This window comes from Lissotriton helveticus, chromosome 4_2 (genome assembly GCF_964261635.1).
Source record: "Lissotriton helveticus chromosome 4_2, aLisHel1.1, whole genome shotgun sequence".
NCBI classification, from domain to species: domain Eukaryota; kingdom Metazoa; phylum Chordata; class Amphibia; order Caudata; family Salamandridae; genus Lissotriton; species Lissotriton helveticus.
Window position 1 is genome coordinate 144,138,892 of NC_136064.1, and position 26,737 is coordinate 144,165,628.

Consider the following 26,737-nt stretch of genomic DNA (forward strand, 5'->3'; position numbering starts at 1 on the left):
CTGTGTAGGCAAAAAAATAATCACAATCCACTCTACACCCTGCATCACCACTGAAGGCAGGAAACACTGGCTGCACCATGTTTGGATCAACCCAAAGTCCAGCACTTACAGTAGGAAGCCTAGCAGCCTCAGGCTGCAATCCAGATGCCTCTTGCACCATCGACACATCAGTGTCCTCCTCTAAAACAGGCACTTCATCCCCACTGAGAGTAGCTGCACTGAGAGTAGCTTCATCATCATACGATTCCTCGTGGACGAAAAACTCACTGCCAGAATCTTGCACTCCCTCCTCTCCCTCAGACGCTCTGTCAGTCTCATAATCCTGCTCAGAGGAATATTCAAGAAGCATACCAACCACCTGCTGAGCAGTAATTCCACGGCTAGCCATAATGCTTACTAATAAAGGTAACTTGTCAAACAAGTAAACAACAACAAACACTTTGTAAAATAAGCAATACACAAAATGTGTCTTTTCTCACAAAGACCTATATACTCTAAAACTATGCCACTCACTTGTCAGAGCAGCTCCAATCACCACCACCTACACTGCACAGACACAGTAAGGACCAACAATATCCCACAAAAAAAAGAAAATTACACATAAGACAATGCAACTCACATCGCAAAGATTTCATGCTCAAAACACTAACTACATATGCTGCTATTATGGCACCACTTACAACAAATGTCATTCATGCATGACAATAATACTCATTTGGAGTAAACACAACAAAAACGTGTTTCTTACCAAATGAATGCAACTACGCAAAACTGCAGCACTGTGGAAACCGCAAACAAGAATCAAAAGCTTACACTAGAGTAAAAAGGAGAAAAAATATTCCAATCACATATGCAAATAATGCACCAGTCCACACACAATCCACCAGCCAAGCTAAAGGGTAGGTGGGCCTAAGATTATAAATAAAACCATGGCAGCCTGTGGGGGTAGGGGTGATGGAAGGGGGCTTGTGGTTCCAAGTCGGGAAACAGCTGGAGCCACTGATGCCCTGGCCAGCCTCTTTCTGGTAATGGGTGCCTATGAAGGGGCACCAGGGAGCAATGGGCCAGGGTTCTCAACACCTCCAGAACATTGAAAAACTACAGGCATCCCAAGACCAGACACTTGAGCGTTTCAATGACCTAATGGAAGAAGGCATAGGGGTGCTGAGGGAGATCATCACCCCTCTCTGCCAGGCATTTCCACACACAAGTACCCCTCCCTGCGTGACATCTCCATCTGGGCCCTCAACATCTGCACAAGCCACATGTATGGGCGCTGAGCCTGTTGGAAAATCCTCAGTGCCCCAGGAGCCTGCAGGTATTGTTCCCGCCCCCCATACATCGGCTGCATCATCCAAAGAAATATAAGGGAGGGTCGGATGGCAATGCACAAACCCCAGCCAGTAAAAAACGACACACCTGATATCCTTCTTTGTGTGCCAAACATTCAGTTTCTGACTTTTTATCCCAAATGTTCCACCTCAGATGGAAATGCTCTTAGACTTTGCAATCTGATAATTGTGGCCATGATTTGGGGGATTTCAACCAACAACACTTTCAACATCAATACCAGCTCATGTTGTGCCTTTGACATCTGTCTAAATTGTTGTCTCATGTTATCACTCTGATGAAGGAGTAATCAATTAGTTCAAGAAGTACATGTAAGTTGTAACTTACATGCCACAAAGTCCATCAAACGTGGCACCAGTATAATTATACAGATTCAGCGTACCATGCAAACTTTAGTCCATGGTACCTATTTACAAATAGTCAATTATATGAACAATCCTCACGCGTTGGAATCCCACTCAACAATTTATGTCACCAACCTATGTTGTTGTGTTCAATCAAAAAAACAGCAATTTGGGAGGAGCTACATCAGACAATGAAAACTTCAATGTGAAACACAAATTGTATTTGTCTGCTGCACCTGGTGCCAGATCACAAACACCATAAATGATATGCACAATCAGTAGACTAAAGAAAAGAACTCAGGTCTGTACTACTGGCCAGTGCAAACAGGTCCTATCACAAGGTGTGCTGCATTATATGCTAGATAATAACAGAATAGATGTTCCTTAGGCCAATTATTTAACCTCAATTTCACAATTATGCAATTGTCACAATAGTGAGCATAAATTCAGTTTTTCAAGGCAGTACAAATCTTAAATCATTTGTATTTATTAAATCCAGAGGATATATGAACACATTATATCTCAATCCATTTTTGGCAACTCAAAGAGGTATACTGTATTTTCAGTTTGTAAAAATATGTACACAGTACCACAAGACACTTTTGTAAAGAATATGGACAGTATTGAAATATCTTCCATATATACATACATTTTGTAAAGATTATATACACAAAATTATAAATCACTCAATGTTGATGCTATTTACAAAGAAGTGCCGTTGCGTCGACATTTCGGTCTCATACAAAACAATATAACGAGACCATCATCAGGACATAGGTTGCGCAATGGACCTATAGTGAAACAATATAAATATCATTCATAATTAAATCTGTACATCATCTTGAAAAACAACAACTATATAGGTCTACCCACACAGAACCGATTAGTGGAAAAATACTAAATAAGAAAGTGTCAACACCTGTGTCCAAGGGTTAAAAAAAGGGGGGGCTATTTACAAATATACATATATACACAGTGGTCATGTCCCAACTTGACATGCACCCACACCATAGTGCCACCATATGAGACAAGAAATATAGATGAATACTCACTGGACAACCAATGGAATGAACTCTAATCCTGTTGAAAACATAACAGATATCCAACAATGTCTACACTCGTCAAACCAAATGAGAATGGACATGGGCAATACCATATCAGCGTTTAATAACGGGGAAACAACAACAGGGAGGTCCTACCTTTGAAAGTGTCTTAACGATCACTATCACGTAGGGGCACTTGGCTCTGCTCCACTTTATCTGTGATAAAACAAGCGCACAGTCAGCTACATATCGTCTTATACAAACTAAGGCGAAACCGAAACTCTAACCGCCAAGACAGAGAGTACTTACTTGGCAGCGAGTAAATCAACAGCGAAAACAGTCAGGGTCGGAAAAAACACGAGCCGATGCTGGCGTTTACCCAGAGTATCATGGGCAAGCTCGCGGTCACGTGATGATGCGTGATACGTCATGGCGGCCATTTTGGGATAAAAATAGTGCCTGACTATGCCACAGGACAATGTTAAGGGCCAGGCAGGGAACCAAAGAATCAAACCTGACGTCCAACTTGAGAACTCGCGGTCACATGGTATAGTGTGACAAATCATGGCGGCCATTGTGCGACAAATATCACGCCTGACTTAGCCTATCACCGCTATAGGGGGTCAGGCACAACAGCAATAATCCATACAATCGATCAGAAATAATGAATGGAATTCCACTAACTAGTCTTAGATCATTCAAGGGATTAGTAACACTTAGAATTAAGGCAAAGATTACTGTCAGGCACAACAGCATTAATGAATAGAATGCCACTAACTAATCTTAGATCATTCAGGGGATTAGTAACAGTTACAGTTAGGGCTAAGAATTATAAAAATAGTAGTCCAACTTGCGACTACAACGAACCATCATTGCACAGGTATGGAATTCAGAAGTTTACACAGATAATTTCAACGCAAAGTTGCCAAAACCTGCCACTCAACAAAGGAGTTTAATCCCTTGGACACAGTGTTGGCTGACCAAATCCAACTATTTTCTTTCTGTTTCAGTAGACGGTCAATGTTACATCTCCTTTTTGACTGTCTAACAGTCTCCAAAACAAACCATTGCATATCACAGGGTGCATGTTGTTTTTGTAAATAGTGTTCCACTAGAGGGGCTGTTTCTATCTTGCATCTAATTCTAGACTGATGTTGTGAAATGAAATGAAATTAGATTTCTTATGCGCATGGCTGCCCAAGAGCGTCCCAGCGCTAACACACACAGCTAGCTTCCAAGGTCCTCGGTAACAGATCTCATATTTCTCGTGGGAAAAGGAAGGTCTTTAAAGCTTTCCGAAACTTCTGGAGACAGGGTTCCAGACGGAGAGCAGCAGGAAGATCATTCCAGATCTTGGCTACGTTCACAGAGAACCTCCTGCCTCCTGAGCGAGTTCTCTTTACTCTGGGGATGGTCAGTAAATTGCTCCCGTCAGAGCGGAGGGAACGCGAGGACTTGTAGGGGCATATCAAGTCCCTGAGGATAGGGGGGCCAATTCCCTGGAGAGATTTAAAGGCGATGGAAAGGGCCTTAAATTTAACTCTCTCCCGGATGGGGAGCCAATGGAGAGCTCTAAGAGCAGGCTTAGCCGAAGTTCTTTTTGCCGTGCCTGTCAAAACCCTGGCCGCCGCATTTTGAACTCGCTGAAGGGTGTTGAGGGCTGATTCAGGGGCACCAAGCAGCAAGGCATTGCTGTAGTCCAGCCTTGACAGTATTAGCCCCTGAATCAGAAGTTTCCTTGAGCTAAAGGGGAGAAGAGGCAACACCTTTCGGACTGAGCGTAACAAACCATAGCAGATCCCTGCCACTTTCTTCGTTTGTACTCTGAGCGTCAGGTCTGGCTCTAACCACACTCCCAAGCTTTTAATCTCATTCTTGGGTTGGGGCGCTTCACCCAGGCCGGGGGGCCACATGGTTTTGGGGAGGGAGGTGGAGAGGTTGCCCACCATCATAAGTTCCGTTTTGGAACCATTAAGTTTCAGCCGAGATTCTGTCATCCAGGCCATGATAGCTGTCAGACAGCACCCAAATCTTTCTGCCGCATTTTCATGGTGAGATAGCGAGACAACAAGCTGGGTGTCATCCGCGTAGGTCACTATTTTCACCCCGAAAGGTGAAACCACATCCTCCAGCGGGGCCATATAGATATTAAAAAGCGTTGGGCTCAACGAGGAGCCCTGCGGGACTCCACACTGGAGGGGGATCGACTCAGACACGTTGGTGCCATCACAGACCTGGTAGGACCGACCAATCAGAAAGGAAGTTATCCAGCTTAAAGCCTGGCCAGATATTCCCATCCTAGTAAGGCGCTGAATAAGGATACCGTGATTAACGGTATCAAAAGCCGCGCTGAGGTCTAAGAGGACCACAGCTGCGGATCCTCCTGCATCAAGAATGCGTCGGGCTTCCTCCACTACTGCAATCAGGGCAGAGTCAGTCCCCTGGCCAGGGCGAAAGCCTGTTTGCGAATGCTTGAGCAGGTTGCGGCCTTCTAGGAGTGTGGACAGCTGGCGGTTGACAACCTTTTCTGCAATTTTGCCCAGGCCCGGCAGCAAAGAAATAGGGCGGAAGTTCGCCAGATCGTCAGGGTCAAGTCCTGGCTTTTTAGGGAGAGCCTTAACCATCGCCTTCTTCCAGCTAGGGGGAACTTCCCCACATCCGAAGGAGGCGTTCAGGAGATCCGTGGCCCGTGAGGAGATGGTCTGTACAATCCGCTTAAGAACATAGATGGGCATAGGGTCCGAGGGGGAACCACTTTTAAGATTGGTTAACTCTTTGCGGAAGTCTTCCTCAGTTATGGGAGTGATAACTTCCCACAGAGGGCTCGCACCACTCGCGACCTGGGTGGATGACACAGAGGGAAGAGTATTAAGAGGAATACTTTGTAGAATTTTCCTGACCTTGTTATCAAAGAAATGTGCAAGCTCATTGCACCGAGCTGTGCTCGTAGTTTGTGGCAGTGAAGGAGAGGGGGTATTCAGGAGTTCCTTAACTATAGTAAATGTCTCTCTAGATGAGCTGGAAGCAGTCCTGATTCTCTCTTCATAAAAGGCCGCTTTCGTGCGGTTGCAGGCTAGCTTATATGTCCTCATGGCTTCCTGATAGGAGACTTTACTATTGTTAGACCAATCTTTCCGCCAAACGCGTTCCAGACGTTTGCAGACTTTTCTAAGGTCGCGCAGTTCAGATGTGTACCAAGGGTTTTTAAACCCATTACTTTTCTTGGTACTACACTTCTTAGGAAGCACCAAATCCAGTGCTTTTAGTAACCAATTATGAAAATTGCGATCTGCTTCAAGGGGGTTCGAAAGTTTGGCAGGAATAGATTGTTCGAGGGCAGTAGTTAGGTCGTCAAAGGACAGTTTGGGCCAAGGTCTATGAGAAGAACGAATAGAGCCTTTACATTCAGATCTAGAATCCATCATGATTGTCAAATTAAAAGGAATAAGAAAGTGGTCTGACCAGGGGAGGGGACATGGCGGTGAGGCCTCCAGAAGTGAAACATTGGAAAATAGAGGGTGATTCTTTTCCTTACTTCTTGTGTGGTTTTTCCTATATAGTATAGCGAGCAAGGACATTTGATGCAGTATATAAAAAATTTTGTCAGACAGTTAGTGTGGTTTCTTAAAGTCCAGTTTTTTCCATTAATGCAGCACGTCTTAGTTATTGTTGTGGTTTGGCACGCAGTACATGAACCACAGGGAAAATGTCCCATTACCGGTGGTAGGCCCCAGATGTTTTGGATGGTACTTGCGATCGGTTCTTTATATGCTTTTACCAAATGGTCCCTTAGATTACGTGCCCTTTTAAAGGCAAAGCGTGGTACTGGCAATTGTGGTTCAATCTTTCGGATCAGATGCCAATTGTTTGTTATAATTTTCTTGATACGGTTGGAATCCGATCCAAAAGTAGTGACACATGTCAGGAGCAGGATCTGGTTTAGTGTTTCCTTCAAGAAGTGACTGCCTATCATAATACCACGCTCTTTTCCTTGAGCGTTTTACAAGTCTGTAAGGATAGCCTCTCATTACTAGTTTGGTCTGCAGTATTTTTGCCTCTGTGAAATAGTCATTCCGTTTGGTACAGTTTCGTTTGATCCTTAGAAACTGTCCAAAGGGCAGATTATCACGTAAGTTACGTGGGTGATGGCTCGTATATTTTAGCAACGTATTGCGTGCTGTAGGTTTAGTAAAGAGACTTGTGGATAAGTGTCCTACATCATCCCATATTTTGAGATCTAAAAAATGTATCGATTCTTTGTCATATTCAATTGTGAATTGTAAATTACTATTCTGTAGATTCAGCCAACTGTGAAAATTCTGTAATTCTACTAGTGAACCGTCCCAAATTAAACAGACATCATCTATATATCTTAAATATTCCAAAATATGGTTCTTAAATGGGTTGTCCTTATAGATCACTTTTTCTTCAAATGCAGCGACATATAGATTAGCTATGTCAGGGGCAAAAATTGCCCCCATTGCTACTCCCTTTATTTGTACATAGAACGTGCCATTGAAACTGAAATAGTTGTCGTTTAATGCAATTTTGGCACATTCAGTAATAAATTCTGTTGGAACTTGATGTGGGCGAGGTCTATTATTCAATACATCAGTGATTACATTGAGTGCCTCTGTTTGGGGTTTATTAAGATATAAACTTTCAATATCCATAGTAACTAGGAGATTGGTTTGGGCATTATATTCTTTTCCCTCTAGGCGATTTATGACACTAGTGCTGTCTCTGGTGTAAGATTTAGTGAGTATTACGTCAGATTTTATAAAATAGTCCACATATTCCGCTAGCGGTTGGAGTATCGATTGACAACCTGCTACAATCGGTCTACAGGGTGGTTTTTTGTCGTCTTTGTGCACTTTGGGTAAAGTGTAGAACGCAGGGGTAGAGTAGTCATTTTTGTTTAAGTAATCAAATTCTTTACAGATTCAGCGTACCATGCAAACTTTAGTCCATGGTACCTATTTACAAATAGTCAATTGTATGAACAATCCTCACGCGTTGGAATCCCACTCAACAATTTATGTCACCAACCTATGTTGTTGTGTTCAATCAAAAAAACAGCAATTTGGGAGGGGCTACATCAGACAATGAAAACTTCAATGTGAAACACAAATTGTATTTGTCTGCTGCACCTGGTGCCAGATCACAAACACCATAAATGATATGCACAATCAGTAGACTAAAGAAAAGAAAACAGGTCTGCACTACTGGCCAGTGCAAACAGGTCCTATCTTGTGGTGTGCTGCATTATATGCTAGGTCATAAGCATATGTCAGTGGTGTGGCACTTGTACCATGCAATGAGGACACACATCTAATGCTATATCATGATGGAAAACATATTGCAAAAAAAAGTCCACACAATGGGATAAAAGTCCATTGGTGTTGTAGCAACTTCCATTCCTGCTATTGCAAGCAGGTGTCATAACAGATATGTATCCTAAAAGTCTGTACCACACATTCCCAGGATCAGTCCATATCCAGGTTGAACTTAGACATAGCATCACATGCATGGTGACAGCACAACTCAGAAACTCCCCTCAGTTGAGGACATGCCAAAGTAAGCTGAAACAACAAAATTAAATCAGATTAGCAAGGATGATTCATGTCTCACAAGTAAGACCAAACTGGAACTTCATCCAGAACAATGTTACTGTTCACACTAGTTAGGCATGAATGAAACAGTGTGCCTGTGACTATAACCATAAGCAAAACATGTCCTGCACAAATCTTAGCACACTTATCCTACACTCTGATGTGTTCTTACACATAGTCCACACAGACACACAACAATAAGCACTGTAGAATTGTAAAGGCATCCCAGTGCATACTTACAGTCATGTAAACATGTTTTTGATAAGCTGTTGTCACAAGTCAACTCCTTCTCCTCACCAATGTCATGTCTCTATATGATCCTGAGGCTTGAGCCGGGAGAAAAACGCTGCTGCTATCATTTTAGATATCGTAATTTTACCATTGTTTCATTATTACCCTGTGTTCACGAGTTTTTAAGCCTTTAATGTGATTATTTCAGGTCAGTTTTTTGAATGCTGTTAAAACTTTGCTACTTTTGCACTGAAGCTGTTCGAGCCCTCTTTAATTAAAAACAGTACCTACTAGTATATTGGGAAGGCACTCTGTGATCTGGGTGCTTGATTCATCTGCCGAGGACATCATCAACAAGGAAAAGGCAACCCATAAAAAGGTACTGTTAATTGCATTCAAAGCCCCCTGGCTAAACACATACTATACAACAACAATGGGAGAGGCAGGGAGATTCAAGGACACTCACTCAGTCCCCGGTCAAGTACGTATAAACAAAAACAGAGAGGTCAAGTCAGTTTCAGAAACCACAAAGCGGAGTCAAATGAGAATCGCACACCCACTTTGGCTGGGAAAGAAAGCCCTCACACACCGACCTAGTCAGTGTCATGCTTCATCATCGGGCCCCACCAAAGAGGCCGATTGCCTCTTTGGTGTGCTGCGACTCCAGAAAGACTGCGGAGCTGGTTGTGTGAGAAGGGCGTGCTGTGAGGTAAAATTAGAATTAAAAGTGCCTAAAAAGGTATCAGAATAATAAATTTTAATAAGTGATCCCTAAGGCACAGAAAAAAAGTATTATGTGTCTGAATTTAGCTGCCAAGGTATTAGGATTGGTTAAATTCAGAAATACATTACATCAGTCAACATGTTTCTGCCATATGGGTGGTTTCAATTTACCAAGGCATTCATCAGGACTAAACCCCGGCGGTATAGACACTCTAATCATCCATCCTAACCTGGGGACGTGAAAGTGAAAATCTAAAAAAGGTGAAAAAGTGCTAAAAAAAGGAGAGCGGGTTGCTCAATCCAAAAAACTCCAAATTGTAGAGTATCTCAGCACTTTAACACAGGGCGCTACTTGCACCATGGGTCTCGGGAGGGGGGTTGGAGCGTACCTGGCACATCGCCCTCAACGCTCACAGCCCACTGTAAACCTGCATGTAGCCTCAATACCGGACCCCGACGACTTTTGACCTCTCTGTTTTTGTTTATATGTAAACACATACTATAACAGCAGTTCACTCTGTATTCTTGAGGGAGTTAGACCAATTTGATTGGGACCTTGTTGCTTATTATTACCCCTACCCATTATTATCGATTTCTATAGAATGAGTAACTTGGGTAAAAAAACAAAAACTCCAGCAGCAACACAACCAAACACCAGACTGCAGGCAGCAGTATCACAGCCTCTACCCAGCTTAACAGCAATCGACAAGATGGTGCAAAAAACTATAGGATTTGTGGCTACTGCAATCGAAAATACTGAGAGAAGACTATCAACTACACCCACATTATGTTTGCAAAACTAGGGAGGTGACTGTTCAGTTATTGCAACTGATGCCCTGGACCAAAACTCCTACCAAACATCGTCCTATGTAGAATTGCCCTGTACACAGGCGCCTATAGAGACTCCTATAGATGTAGAGGATCCACCTATTGTTCTGACTTCCCCCTTCCCCAGGGAAACCCCTATAGTAGGTAAACCACGCCCCAGGAGAAAGAAAGAGAGCCTTCCAAAAAAATCGGGCAAAAAGATTTTGGCCAATCACAAACTGGTGACCCCAGTAGTTAATACGTCGCATCTGCCCTCAGGAATACCGTGCTGGGTCACTAACATGGTGGCTGACTTGCAAGCATCCTTGGAGCAGACCATTGTTACCCATATTAAACCCTTGGTGTCAAAGCTTGACAGACAATCCTCTATCCTAAATAATAAGGGGGTAGGGATAACAAAGTCAGCTAATCCCTTGGGAAACTCTGCACCCTTATTTGATTGTGATTGCGGAGGTACACCTAATAATACATCTAGTGACAGGGTAGCTTTACTAAAAAAAAACTCAACACAGATTAAAAATGCAGGAACTCCAATAATTATCACTAAGCCTGCACATGCTCTACCTCCCCCCCTCCTAACAGTAACACACACGGCCAAACTCACCAGGCAGTGGGAAACTCCACTGCCAACATTGATAAAACTAGATCGAAGCCGAAGGAGAGTAAAAATGAAAGTAAAACTAGTACTCCAACGATCAGGAATGTACCACCTAAAGCTACTCCTTGCCAGTTGCCAACCATTAACTTACCCCCGGAAGCACTACCATACGTGGTAGCCCTCACAGGAGCTCCAGTCTTAAGCGATGGGAAAAGAGAAAAGGAGATCGATCTGAAAAACAAGTGCATCCAATGGTTAAGTACAAACAGACCCCTACCCCCAAATGTCTTAGGGGAAATACTGCCAGTTTCAAGAATAGATTGGATAGGGAGGGGACCAAAAACAGTGTCAGGAGATGCTGTAATAATAAATTTTAGGGACACCTCTGCTGTGGACCACATCTGTAATGCTCCCTTCCGCAGGTCAAATTCCCAAATACGCCCGCTACACTTGTCATTTTTTTACCCTACTCCCAACTGGAGATTAACCCACTCCAATGGGACTCACTATAATAGGGGCATTTATCCTCCATCAAATAGAATGCAACATAGGCAGACATTCGGGGAGGACATGTTCCCATATAATTCTACACACCCGCTCCAACCCCATTGGAACAGGTTTAGTCTGCTGGAGGAGGTAGATTGACTCATATCGAAAGGAAATTCCCCATTACAAATCATTAATGAAGAGTCCACTAGAAGACGGGTTTTGGGGGAAAATGTTCCATCTACCTCCACCGGGGATGATTCAATATCTTACTCTTCGATGAGGGAGGGGACCAAAGAAAAGGGGAACCTGGACAGCCCCCTTGTAAATGGAAGGGGGGATGTACAAGGTTCTGACAAGGCAGTGGAAGGTTGCTTGTAAATTCTTTCCTGGAACATAGCCGGGTTAAAAAACAAACTGCTCACAACAGAGTGGGACTCCTTCATGGCTGCTCACGATATCTGCCTGATGCAGGAGACCTGGGCAATCGTGGAGAGCACCAGTCCGGCCTTTGCAACTTTTGATATCCTTGCAGTATCTACAGGTAGAGGCCGCCCTTCGGGCGGACTATCAATATGGATAGGCACTCATTTGGGCATTCAGGCCAATCAAATACTAGTTAAAGAAGCATTTGCAATGTAATAGGTTTAACATTTGCAAGAGTTAGAGATATTGGATTTGTAAATGTAAAAGTTTTCTAATCATGGTATTTGGTGTAGAGTAGTTGTACGTTATGTGTAATAATATTATCTGGTATTTTGTGCAGTGAAATTATGTGAATGGAAAGTATGTGGTATTTAGTGTATAGGAATTATGTGGAGTGGGGTTATGCGTTTTCAAGAGTAATTATGTGGTATTGTAGTCTGTGCTGTGGAGTGGTAGCCCCAGGTTTAGTCTTCCTTGTTTCCATAGAAGGAAAATTATAAACTCATTGAGACACAAAAAAGAAGGAACCACTGAGGAGCACTTCTGGACCTAGTCAGGGGTCTGAGCAGGGCCACTGGAATTATGTGACTGTTCGACTGCACCAATTTTCACATAATTAAACATTTTCCAAATATTTCATCATCTACTGCCTAATCTGCAGATTTGAAAAAAAGAAGTCTTCTTTCTAGCTCAAATGTGGCGTGGCGGAAGGCCCTTTGCAAAGCTGGAATTGTCATGTGTTACTTATTGCATAATGTGGGTGTTAAACTGTTTCTAATGGTGCACAAACCTCTGTTCTTTCTGTGCATCTCTTGCCTCGCTCTGCATTTCTTTTGCTTCTTTCTACACCATTCTTCCTCTTTCTGCATATGTCCTACCTATGTAGGCACAGTTAGAAATTAGCATTTAAAAAACCTTTGAAATTCACTGAAAGAAACATAGGTTTCAAGGATGTTTTAGTTAGAAATTAGCATTTAAAAAATCTTTGAAATTCACAGAAAAAAACATAGGTTTCAGATACATTAAAGTTAGAAATTAGCATTTAAAGAACCTTAGAAATTCACGGAATAAACCACTGGTTTCAGGGACGTTATAGTTGGATATTTTAGTCGAACAAAACCAGAGAAATTTGGCCATTATAGTTAGTTGAGATAACTATAACTCGTGCCCCCACAATGCATTGCTGGTGACGTCACATGTTACATCACCTATGACATGGTCAGTGATATCACTGATGACATCACTGATGATATCATTGATGACATCTTCCATGTGATAATCTGATACACCTCCTCACACCCTACTATAAACTTTGATTCACCAACTCGAAAATACAGACAACCATTTTCTAAACAAAAGACACACCAATAGCAGTTACTACTTACCCACTCACTGATTCCTAGGTCTACACACACATCTACCCATTCACCCATACTGTTGTTCATACACGCAGTCACTCATCAATACAGCACTATCATATGCACTCATATACCTAAACAGACACTCAGACACCACAACTCACCCATAGAGTTACTTACACACAAAGTCAGTCATGCAAAGAATCAATCACTCTCCCATTTACTCACACACAATTATTCACAAACTACCTCACTTATGAATACAGATAGTAACACATACTTACTCTCTTATACAATCACTGAAACAAACACACACTCATCCATACAGCCACTCTCACAATCACTCACTCTTACATTTAATCATTTATATAGTCCAACACTCATATATACTACTTTTCACATATGTAGTTACTCACATATGTACCACTGAGACATCTAAACACTAACCACCCCACCAGCCCTTAACAGATGCACTCTTGAACCCATACACCCAGTGAATCACCCACTCACACATCTACGCACAAAGTCACATACCCCCACCCACCCACACAGACACTCAGGCACCCATACAGATATTCAATCAATCAATAACCCATATAGACACTCATGTAGCTCCTCCCCAACCCATGCAGCTGCTTACACACCAACTGACAGACTGATACTGACATTCACACAGTTTAGTCACTAACCCATGCATTCAGTAAGACATGTTTAATCACTCACTTATACAGTCAGTCACACACCTACTAAATCATACATACATACACTCATACGCCCACTCATTCTTCAATACACATTGGCATATATATATATATATATATTCACTGAAAAAACCATAGGTTATAGACCATATATAGTTAGGAATTAGCATTTATAAAACCTTGAAATTCACTGAAAAAACCATAGGTTATAGACCATATATAGTTAGGAATTAGCATTTAGAAAACCTTATTTTACTCACACAAAACCATTGAAATTCCATATATAGTTAGTTGCACTAACTATATATCGCGCACCCGCAATCCACTGCTGATGATGTCACATATTACATCATTCATGACATGGTCAGTGACATCACTGATGACATCACTGATGACATCATCTAGTGTCTGTGTGTTTTTGTAAAGTTGAAATACGTTTTACATATTGAAGAATGACTGGATGGATGGAAGACTGAGTGTGTGTGTGGCTGGCTGGGAGGTGTGTGACGCTGAGCATATCAATGTGTACTTGTATCAGTGATTGTATAAGAGAGTAAGTATGTGTTAGTATATGTGTGAAAAGTATGGTGTTCTGTGTTTAACTATAGATGAGGAAATCGAAGTGTGATTGATTCTTCACAGGACTGACTAGGTGTATGAGTGCATATGATAGTGTTCTAATAATAACTGACTGTATGTATGAGTAATTGTATGGGTGAATGAGTGAATGTGTGTGTAGACGTACGAATCAGTGAGTGCGTATGTAGTAACTGGTATTGGTGTGTCATGATGTCATCAGTGATGTCATTTGAGATGTCATCAGTGATGTCATTTCAGATGTCATTAGTGATGTCATCAGTGATGTCACTGAAGTATGGTGTTCTGTGTTTAACTGTATAGATGAAGAAATGGAAGTGTGATTGATTCTTTACAGGACTGACTTGGTGTGTGAGTAACTCCATGGATGAGTGGCAGTGTGTGACTGTCTGGATAGGTGTATGAGTGCATATGATAGTGTTGTAATGAGTGACTGTATGTATGAGTGATTGTATGGGTGAATGAGTGAATGTGTGTGTAGACGTAGGAATCAGTGAGTGCGTATGTAGTAACTGGTATTGGTGTGTCATGATGTCATCAGTGATGTCATTTGAGATGTCATCAGTGATGTCATCAGTGATGTCATTTGAGATGTCATCAGTGATGTCATCAGTGATGTCTCATGAATTATGTAATATGTGACATCATCAGCAGTGGATTGCGGGTGCGCGATATATAGTTAGTGCAAATAACTATATATGGAATTTCAATGGTTTTGTGTGAGTAAAATAAGGTTTTCTAAATGCTAATTCCTAACTATATATGGTCTATAACCTATGTTTTTTTCAGTGAATTATCAAGGTTTTGTAAATGCTAATTCCTAACTATATATGGTCTATAACCTATGGTTTTTTCAGTGAATTTCATTGGTTTTTTAACAGCTAATATCTGTAGCTGTAAAATGTATTCTTCTTTAAATCCAAAAATATATTTTATATGTTTATGAATAATTTTTTTTTTTAAATATTTTTTTTTCTTCGTTCCCGCTTCGCGAATCGGGAAGCTTCCCGTTAGCTGACCTTGATGCCGCGAAATAGACCGCGAGCCGGTAAACGTTTCTTTACCGCAACTGCCGCGTTAGAAAACAACATCGTGACGCCTCCCGTCCGCATGACGTTTCGCGTTGTCGCGTGATACGTCATATGACGTGCTACGTTAGCGAACTGGTACGCTTACCGAGTCGCAAAGCACAGGTTTCTGGAAGCAAACCGGGAGGCCCTGCAAAGCGCTTAACGTAAACACAGCAGGTCATGTGACTTGGTAATAACACTTTTCATTGGTTCATTTCACTTTTGGTTTCCTAATGATGTAAGACTAGGTCATATAATCTAAAATGAACACTTTTCATTGGTTGAGAACTATTGTTTTTCCCAAATGATGAAAATCCCTCCTTCTTTCCTCACTCTGATTTTCATCATTGTGAGAGAAAGACCCTTTGTTACCAGTGAGCAATGGCTTCTTTAGTAGCTTCAGCTGGTGCTTCCCCACCACCTCCACCACATCCAAGGAAGAGTGGACCACCTGCTCAAGTTATAATTCAGCAAGAAGAGGAAGAAGAGGAACAGGACGACGAGCACGAAGAGAGACACTTTTTGCCTGAGGAGCCCAGGACGTCTCACCGGAAAGAAAACTTCATTTGGCAATTTTTTTAAATTCCCAAAGGTCAGAAAAAAGTAAATGCAAGATACGTAACTTGCCTTATATGTCAAGATAGACTGTCCAGAGGGACCGAGAAAAAATACAGTTTCGGAAACTATACAATGCATCGCCATATGACTAGGTGGCATCCTAATAACTACAGTGCTGCACAGTTTCGTAACGACCTAGATAATCTCCCTATTATGGCCAGAAGATCTGTTGTACCGGAAGTAACGGGACCAGAGGGCAGGGAGATGGTGCCAAATATACAAACGAGATTTCGTGAAGTAAAACAAGTCTGCGTACATTGGAGTGGATTCATTGGCTACGGAGAAAGAAGCATCACTCTGATCAACAGAGCTATTGACAATCATGCTCATGTTTGTCCGAAACGCCCCAAACAATAAATTCTTTTTTTTTTTTTTGTTGCTCCTGTTGAGCCCTTTACAATGAATCGTTTTCGTTGCCCCCTCCGAAAAAAAACCCAAATAAATATAAAACTGTTCAGAAAAATTCAAAAAAGTCAAAAAATGTTCAGAAAAATAACAAAAAAAATATAAAACAACAAAAACAATAAAAAAAAAGTTCTTTTCAGAACTACCTCCCCGGTATTAAAAAATTGGTACAATATTTGGAACTGTGCCAACCTCTATTTCTCTTAGTTCGCTTCCCAGTTCGCTCGCCGGTACGCGAACCGGAAGTGAACCAAAATTAAAAAAAAAAAAAAAAGAACAGTAAGTATAAGGGAAGGAAACAGACACTTATGTTAAAAGAAAGACAGCTATAGGGGAGTAAACTAGAGATACTATTACCCGTAATCCACTGCTGATGATGTCACATATTACATCATTCATGACATGCTCAGTGACATCATCAGCAGAGGATTGCGGGTTTTTTGGCAATGTGCCTTATCCACGGTTTAATAACGCTGCCTTTTGCTTTATATAAGTTTTCAAATTGTATGAAATATATACCAATAGGTCGTTATGAACCTTTAGGTAGTGCTTTTCTTCATGATGTCTGGTCGCTTCCATACACATACAGATGTTTCAAAGATGATCAAGAAGTTTATCTGAATGGAGAGGAATGCACTGAGACGCCAGATCATTCACTAATGTGTAGGCACATACAGTTACACGGTTCATGCAACAAACACCGACCAAATATGGCTTGCGTGTTGCAAGGCACGCCAGTTCCTGCTATCATCCCCACGTTCAAGTTGTTGGAAAATGGTAGTTATTTGATGCTCAATAATGAAGATTGTTCTGGGTTAATTAAAAGTATTCCTTTTATCGTAACAGTAAGTGAACGGGTTATTTGCTGCAGAAATGTTCTATTTCCTCCCACACATGAACATAGGGAGTTTTCAATCTGGCCACAAATACCAACCTTGGGAGCAGATTTCAACGGCATGGCAAGAATAAGAGCTCTTTTGTCTCAGAGAGAGGTGGCCTTGAGTTCGGCCCGTGAAACTTTCGTGCTTCACATAGCGAACAACCGTACAGAGGGGCCGACCCTTTTCAATACTGATTCGCCTTCGGACTATCTTTAACGCGTCCTCCACAAAGGCCCTGGCGCACTTTTTTAAAGTTGTTACCAGTGGTCTCGTGACTTCATTTGAGAAAATCTTTGGAGTCATCCCTGCTTTCTTTCATTCTATTTTTTCCACTGTGCTTCGTGGATTCCCATTTTTACTTGCATTACCAGCGGAAGCTCTTGTGCTTTTTTACATTTTTAAATATGGATGTCCCTCCTGTGCAAGCTCCCGCCCTGCAGCTGCTGACATTGTTCCGCAATCGCATGCTAGAATATTATGGCACAATGCCGTTGGCGATATTAAGCACGGCATATGGATTATCTTTTCGATTCTCCTACTTCACCTGTGTCCAGCCTGTATTTCACTGCCTGACCTGTGATTTCGATTGGGCCATTGATTTGTGTCTCTGCGGACCGGTTTCTCCTGACGTCGACTTTAATCACTGATGACTCCTATCATTACTCACGAGTTGGTTTGTCCTGGCGAAAGGATTATGGCTGTGGCATTGATGCATGGACTAATTGGTCCCTGGAATTTACTGGCGGCAACACAGTCTTTCTTGGAACAGAGCTTTCTTGAAAACCAACCGAGCTGTCCTCTGATGGTGATAGAGGATCCGGTGCTGGGAGAGCACGTATGTTCTTTTCCGCTTTTAAATTGGATGGCTGAACTCTTTTCGGATGAAGACGGTGACTTCCTATTGGAGGCTGTTGCAGCTTATTTTGCATACACAGTTATGTCATAGACCTTTTTCATGTTTGATATGCTGAGTACTAGCATTTCATTGACAATTCATTGACTTATTTGTCAAGTTTTTATTATTTAGCTTGCCTATTGGCTTAAGACTCGATAAAGTACTTGGCTGTTTTATTTTTCTTTAGCATTACATTTTCCTAGTTTTTAATGTTTTACCTTGCGGACCGTCCACATATAAAGTTGCAATCTGCTCTCATGAGATGGCACTTCTATTATCTTATTCAGTTCGTTTCCGGATCATGGGGAGGTGTCATCTAGGTCCTGGATATCTTTACACCGTGTTAAGTTAGCATGGGCTCATTACCGGTTTAAACGCCATTTTTCCTTTTTTGCAACTTCTGCACACGACACTTAGTTGTTGCTTTAGCTTTCAACCAAGTAGTTCATCGTGGTTTACATGAGAATAATATGTTATTGCTCTACTATCTGCTTTGCTTGTTAAACTATATCTGTACAGCGAGTGCTGAAGTTTCAAGAACAACACGATACAGAATTGTTATGAGGTCTGATCTCCACGACTTCATACTCATAACATAAGTGCAGCTTCTGCCAATTCTGGGCATGAGGCGGGTTTTATATTGCTTTGCCGAACACACATACACAACAGTTGATGCGGTTCACATGAAGAGAGAGCTGGTGTATGCTGATGTGATTCCTTCAAATCTAAGACACTAAAGTATGGGCACGCCCTAAACCAACACAAACAGACCTTCTTAGCAAATAATATAATATGTGTATTAGGGAGGGTGAGATATAAGCAGCCGCGGGCCGTGGAGGGAGTTACGGTGGGGCAGGGAGGCGGGGAGGGGGAGGGGCAGGGTGGAGCCCTCTCCACCCTGCCCCTCCCCCTCCCCGCCTCCCTGCCCCACCGTAACTCCCTCCACGGCCCGTGGCTGCTTATAAGTGTTGCTAACTCTTATTCATTTACAGCATGTTAACATACTGTCACCATTCGCTTTTTATGTACTAGTAACTATGCTGGTAATTTTGCTACTGATAATATGTGTACTTGTATTATCTAAGATACTACGCCTGAGAAGACGGCATTAGTAAATAAACATTTCAAATACACATGTGTTCTTCTTAACTCCATGTTCTGGTTTCTAAGAAATATATAACGACCGACTGTTCATGAGTTCCACGTATCCTGAGGTACTATAAGTTCATATTCTGGATTGTCTAAACATTGAGAGTTTGTTATATCCAATGTGACACTGTACTTTGCTTGCTAAGGGGTTTTTGATTACTAAGGTGAGTTTTGGGGCACCCTAATTCGCCGAGGTTCCAATCCTCTGTCCACAGTTCTGTGTGAGAACAGAAACCCTGCGACAGGGGCACCCCCGACCCTTGCTGGAGCTTCATCACACTTGCGATACAACTCCAGCAATGTGCCACCTTTACGGCACAGATACATCACGCATCTGTGCTGTTTTTGCCCCATGATGCGCCGCATTGTAAATGCAGCACACCATAGGTGACGGAACAGCGGCACAGAATGACTAACACATCCCTGGTGATGCGCCAGTCATCATAAATCTATCCCTATGCTTCTTATCTTGTTAGAGATGAACCGCCATATGTATCATCAAAGTTTTTTGCATTTCCTAAATAGCGAACTTTAAGGAATAAATAGCGATTCTTTACCATTCCTAGTTTGCGATGAGCTATTTGCTAATTACAAATTACCCATTCATTTCCTTCATTTCCATAGGGCGGTTGGACTCACTTTTAGCTCGAACGGCTGAATGGATTTCCACGAAACTTGGCAAAATTGTAGGGACTGGTAGCCCGATGTGCCTTTGCTATGTCTCAAGATATATGCTCCAGTGGTTTTTACGAAAATTAACTTTGAAAAATATATATTGGGCTACATTGGCCTATATATATGTTGGAGCCCAAATGTAGCCCAATGTAGCCCAATGAAGCCCAATGAAGCCCAATGTAGCCCAAAGATGGCCGCCAGAGACAAAAAAAACAAATGTAGCCCAAATATCAGCCAGATGTAGCCCAACTATAGCCCAGTGACAGAATGACCAATCAGCTTTGCAAATCTCCGTTACGCGAAGCGCTGTTACAGATATATATCTTTTTTTGAACGTTAATTTCTCAAAATCCACTGGAGCACATATATTGAGACCTAGCAAAGGCACATCGGGCTACCAGTCCCTAATATTTTACCAAGTTTCGTGCAAATCCATTCAGCCGTTCGATTATTATTATATATTTTTTTTTTTGCCCCGCGGGGCCCTTTTAAAACCTCCACATCAAACCTAGGGGGTCAGCGAGGATCTACTATGCCCCCTTATGGTCATTTGCCCCTTCGCTTTGGCCTCCTCTTGTCTCTCGATCCTACCAAGAGACAAGATGGCGGCCGCTACGGACTGTTTGGAATGTTTACAGACGCCGGAGAACCAATCAGCTTCGCTTCACAAAGCTCCGTTGCGCGAAAAGTACGCGTACTGGAGCGCTGCCCGGTCCGCTGTTACAGATATATATCTTTTTTTAAACGTTAATTTCTCAAAATCCACTGTAGCACATATATTGAGACCTACAAAAGGCACATCGGGCTACCAGTCCCTACAATTTTGCCAAGTTTCGTGCAAATCCATTCAGCCGTTCGGGCTAAAAGTGAGGCCAACCGCCCTATGGAAAACTCAATGTTAAAAACACGTTTTAGGACCCCCCTTTTTTCTCGACCCCCCCTGGACGAACCCCCCCCCAATTTTCAGGGGCTGCTCAGAAACAAAATGTGCCATTTTCCTGAAAATTTCAGCCAATTCCGTCCACAAACGCCAAAGTTATTTGACATAGAATTTTCAAAAATCCCATAGAGAAAAAATCCTAACTATATATACCTACTGGCGACCGCCAGTAGGTAATATATATATATATATATATATATATATATATATATATATATATATATATATATATATATATATATATATATATATAAAACATATTTAAACATGTTAGAAACACTCAGTCACTGGATAATGTCATCAGTGATGTAATTTGAGAATTCATCAGTGATGTCATCAGTGATGTCACTGTCCATTTCATGATTGATATAATATGTGACGTCATCAGCATTGGATTGCAGGGGCATGAGTTATAGTTACCTCAACTAACTATAGTCGTCAAATAACTATAACGTCCCTGAAACCTGTTTTTTCAGTGAATTTCAAAGGTTTTTTAAATGCTAATCTCTAACTTTAACGTCCCTGAAACCTATGTTTTTTTCAGTGAATATATATGTGTATTTGATCTTTATTTCAATATTCCATAATTAGTTTTCATACTCGTGTATTAATAAAGTCCACTTCACCCATGGGGTTACTTTGGCACTTAATATCAGATGATCATCCTTGCGCACTCATTTTATTAACCTTAGAAGGATGAAAGTCCTGAATAAAGCGGGCATTGGAACCTGTAACCATGAGTACAAATACCATTACATGGATTGGATGCATTGGACCCTTGAGCTACCAGATTGATCTGCCATGTCGGTCTTTTCTTCTGCAGACTTTTGAAGAAGTGAGATTACACTAATAAATGATTTATGGATATCAGTTGTGGATACTTTTGGCCTGATTTAGGGCTTGGCGTTGGGTTACTCAGGCACAACGGTGATGGATATCTGTCTGCCAAAATATAAATCCTATTAAATCATAATGGATTTATATTTCTGCAGATGAGATATCCATCAACATTGTGACAGAGTAACCCAACCGCCAAGATCTACATCAGGCCCTTTACTTTTTTTTTCAATTGGAAATAGGCCTTTGCATTAAGTACTGTTTTGTGTTCATATTTGGCCTCCAAATGATGATGTAACATTTAGGAATAAAGATACATCCCAATAGTCCTGCACTCGATGACAAGATGGCGAAGATCTCCACGGCCACCAAATACTTTCCGTTGGTGCTGAGATACGCTGGGATAAAGGAGATCCAGACGGCCAGAAACACAAGCATACTGAAGGTGAGGAACTTGGCCTCATTAAAACTCTGAGGCAAATTGCGTGCATGAAATGCAACCACAAAGCTGACAGTGGCCAACAATCCCAGATATCCCAACATCAGATAAAAGAATAGAACAGAGCCCTCGTCACACTGGAGGATGGTGGTGTCCTGTATCTGTATCTTAACTGGGAACGGAGGATCAAGGAGCAGCCAGACTGTGCAAATCAGGACTGGAGCAAATGAACACAGAAGGACCACTCCAACAGGCATTCTGGACCCAAGCCACCTTGAAGACCGGCTGGTGGGATCGCGAGCATTGAACGCTATAATCACAGTGATGGTTTTGGCCAGAATGGAGGAAATGCTGATGGAAAAGATAATCCCAAATGAGTTTTGTCTGATCATGCAGGAAACCCCTGTGGGACGTCCAATGAAGGTGAAGGGAGAGAGGAAACAGAGCATGAGGGCGATGAGAAGCACATAGCTGAGTTCTCGATTGTTTGCTTTGACAATTGGTGTGTCCTGGTACTTCTTGAAGATGCAGAGAATAAGCAGAGTTATTAAGAAGAGGAGGCTGGTGAGGCATGAAAATGTGATTCCCAAAGGCTCCTCAATGGACAGGAACTCAACAGTTGTGAGATCACATCGGGTTCGTTCTTCATTGGGCCAGTGGTCTTCAGGACAAGGCCAGCAGTCAGGGGAATCTAAAGTAAAGAAAGGAGTTAGTTACTGATTACAATATCTGTACTTAGGAAGTCACAATTTGCTCTTGTTCTGAATATGCAGCTTTGTGAGCCAAGGAATTGTCCCTCCCTCAAGTGTCTTTTCTGTGGCCCGTTGGAGAGAAAAGACTAGCAAGAAAAGAGTTAGGTCTTATCAGCCTCATTCCCATTCCCTCTGAGCTATGTTATTGAGGGGTACAGCCTGGATATGTACAAACCTACAGGCGACAGGTTCGGTTCATGGGGACTGGATGCCTGACCAATACTGCCAGCCATTGACTACAACAAGATATATCTACAAATAAATAACACGTCCTCTGGTTTCTGCCGCTGTATAGAGATTTGAATGGCAACTCTAAATTGCTTGAGTGGAATAAAGACTGTAAAGTCTCCCACCAATCTGTCTGATTTTACTCAGGTTGTTAAATACTAAATCAGGACTTCCAGGTACAGCGGCGGTGCCGACAAATAACAATAGTTCTTAATTTCACCTGAGGGATTGCCAGTGGTTAGACTTTTTGTGAGCATTCGTCCCTTCACCTTGTGGATTTTTGATTGACAGTAGTAAGGCTGGAAATCTGAGACAGTGCTACAATGTTTGTGATTTTTAGAAAGTAATCCATTTGCCATTCATAGTGCATGTCTATGGGTGCCCATGTGCTACTTGTTTGGTAATCTGGTTACAAAGAGGACTATTTTCAAGAAGTGGTGCACCCTAGTGCAGCAAGCAAAGTTGCTGCACTGCATTGTGTCACCTAAAGAGAACAGAACTGTGCTACATCTACAAAGAAATGTTGCAGTCCTGCTCTCTCTATCTGGTGTACTTTTGGTTACCTAGAGCCAATGCAGGAACCCTTGGGTCATTGGTCAATGGTGTCTGCGTTATAGTCAAGCTGTACCTTCCCTCACAAATGGTATCCTCAGAAGCATTCTCCTCTTTGTTTGTGGCCGCATTATGAAGCACACACTCACAGAGGGAAGGGAATATAACAAGGAGAAATTTAAAAAAGATCTCCTTGTACCTCAGTGCCAGGCAGGTGCATCATGTTTACAACTCTCTGGAATGCTGCAAAGTCATAACATGAAGCACAATGCATTACATTGCTTCTTCTTACTAAGCCAGCAAATTGACATGGCTTTGTAAATACCAAAAAAGGATATCATGTAGGAGTGCATCAAAAGGTGACGCAACCGGATGCAAAGCAAAATATTTGTAAAATATATTTAAGTAAAAAAAAAAATGAACAAGTTGAAACTTCTTAGTGAAATGAGGATGATAAGAAACACCAACACAGACATAGCACACCCGGCTCAGGGACCCCAGATGCAACAACCAAGCCAATAATTTAGAGGGTGTGACAACCCCCACATCCCCTCTGAAGAAACACACCTGCGTAAGAGGGTGAAGCAGAGCTCTGCTAGATCTGAGGAGTGGAAACATCCCCTCAGAGTGCATCAACTTTAAGTGATATGAGTCTTAAGTGATCATACAAAGCAAGCATTAAGGTTCTCAACGCCGCCAAGCAACCACTTTTACTTAGAATAACTTAAATCAATTTGTGCAAATCGTTTCAAGGAGTTTGAGGGAAAAAAGGAAAGTCTGAGTATTTTTCCTTTGCCTGTCATCAGCATGAGACATTGAACCCTTGAGCTAACAGTCAGATGATGGAAGAAGACCATATTTCCCACAGAGACATTGTCCAATTGATCCCAAAAACAACTATATAGGAGCTATATGAATGCCCTGGTGGAGTCACAGAGTCTATTTTTCTTTGTCATTAAATGTATTCCAGACCTGTGACCAGTGCTCACATCAGGAATTCACTAAGTAGTTTTGAGTACCAGCCCTCCATCACTAAAAGGGGTGCAGTAGTCATGAAAATAGCTGCAGGATTGAGGGTTCTGTGGTAGACTGTGAGGACTCACTCCCCCATTGCCTCTACAGTCAAGGAGCCCTTTGAGGCCTCATGCATGGGACACTCAACCCACTGGCCTTTTGTATATGTGTATATGCACTGCAATTGAAGCACTCACCAGGTGACTTAAGATTTAAATATACCACCAAAAGTCCATTGTAACGCTGCTTGAAGTTGTCCAGAAGCCATGTATATGTGTAAAAAGGTAAAGAAGGTCAAATCATTTTCATTTAGAAGAATATCTCAACTTAGAGCTTTTCCCTTCATCTAATTGAAATATATTAAACTAGCAACACTGCAAAATGACATGAGAAACAACAAGCACTGAGCTATTCACAAAAATACATTAATACACTCAAACCAGTATCCAATTCCAATGCCATTGTCACCATGGATACACTCAAAGCAGTAACAATGAATCGTACAAAAAGTTGATGGGTGGAAGGCTTGAAATAATCTCAGTCACGGGTGTTTTCTGGGGTCCGCATCGCAGTCCATCATTATATTGCACACCATGCCGACCCAGTCTGAGCCCACCCATATGCAAATCAGCCTTGACCCACCCCTATGAATTCAGTCCATCCTGAACTGCCAGGCCAGGATCCCCTGAACCTAAACACAAGAACACCAGGTATTAAGCTTAAACAATAATGAGACATTACAGCCACTACCTGTCAAGCGTGGATGAAATTTTGTCATACCCAGGGCAGCACCCTCACTGGACACAAAACACCATTTTTCATGGAGAACCCATATTGTGCTGAAAAATGATAAAACTCCTTCCCTTTGATGGACTGGATCAGTGTTACACTACTATAAGTGTTATCATTTGAAGAGTGACTATGTGTAGTCTCAGCATGGTAGCCAGTTTGTCATGGGCGATATTGCGAGAAAGAAAATGCTCTCCCTGCCAGCTGTTTCAAACGTAAATACAGGAATAATCAGGAATTAGTGGGCCTTTTAGGTCACTGGTTCTCATTTCAAGGCACCTGCTGCACCAATGTGAGCTGTGTGGTCTCTTGTGTTCAAACGGAAGCCTGCCTTCTGTAGCATTGGCTACTAGTTGAAACCATCTCAGAGTTAGCAGCTCTCATGTACTTAGAATATGAACAGCGTATGGCAATGATCAAGGTTATGCAAGGTGCAATGAAAACCAAACTCGATGCTAGTACACGGGCTGTGCCTTTATTCAATGGGATAGTATAGCCAGGGGGTTCACCCAAACATAGTCACTGGGACCTGGGTCGTAACAGTACTGAGAGGTCCCAGTGTGAAATTGGCAATAGACACAAAGTAATCAAAAAATTAGAAACACAATGAATGAATCTACACTGTTTTTATTCACAATGTAGATATTTGTTAGGTGTAGTATCTGACAGTACACATTCAAAAGGTTGTGTAGTGCCCCAGGGGAGAAGGGGAAATAATAAGGTGAGTATAGTGTGGATAGGGAATCGTGACAGTAAAATCAACCAAATATCGTAGATGCATTTGTATGTCAGGTTCAGGTTCAAAAGCTTTATTCGATTTGTAAAACAAACCATACAAGCAAGACAGATTTACATATTTAACATTGATTCTAAAATTTCATCAAGGTCACCAAATCTAAAAACTATCTAAAAACCATCATAGACATAATATGTTACAGTCTAAAAACATAATTTGACCAGTACAATTTGGATTTGGACGATACACAGTCTATTGCCTGATAAAAACTAAATTCACTTATAATACATACAAATATACAGACAGGAAGACAGAGTTAAAACACAGTCAAATGCATCAAATGACTATGGCTTTCCTGGCAGCTGTACATTTTAGTATATATATGACGCAACAAAAAAACAAATATCCAGATCCTTTAAAGAGGATAGTAGCTGTAAAGCATTCTTTGTAGAACGAACAT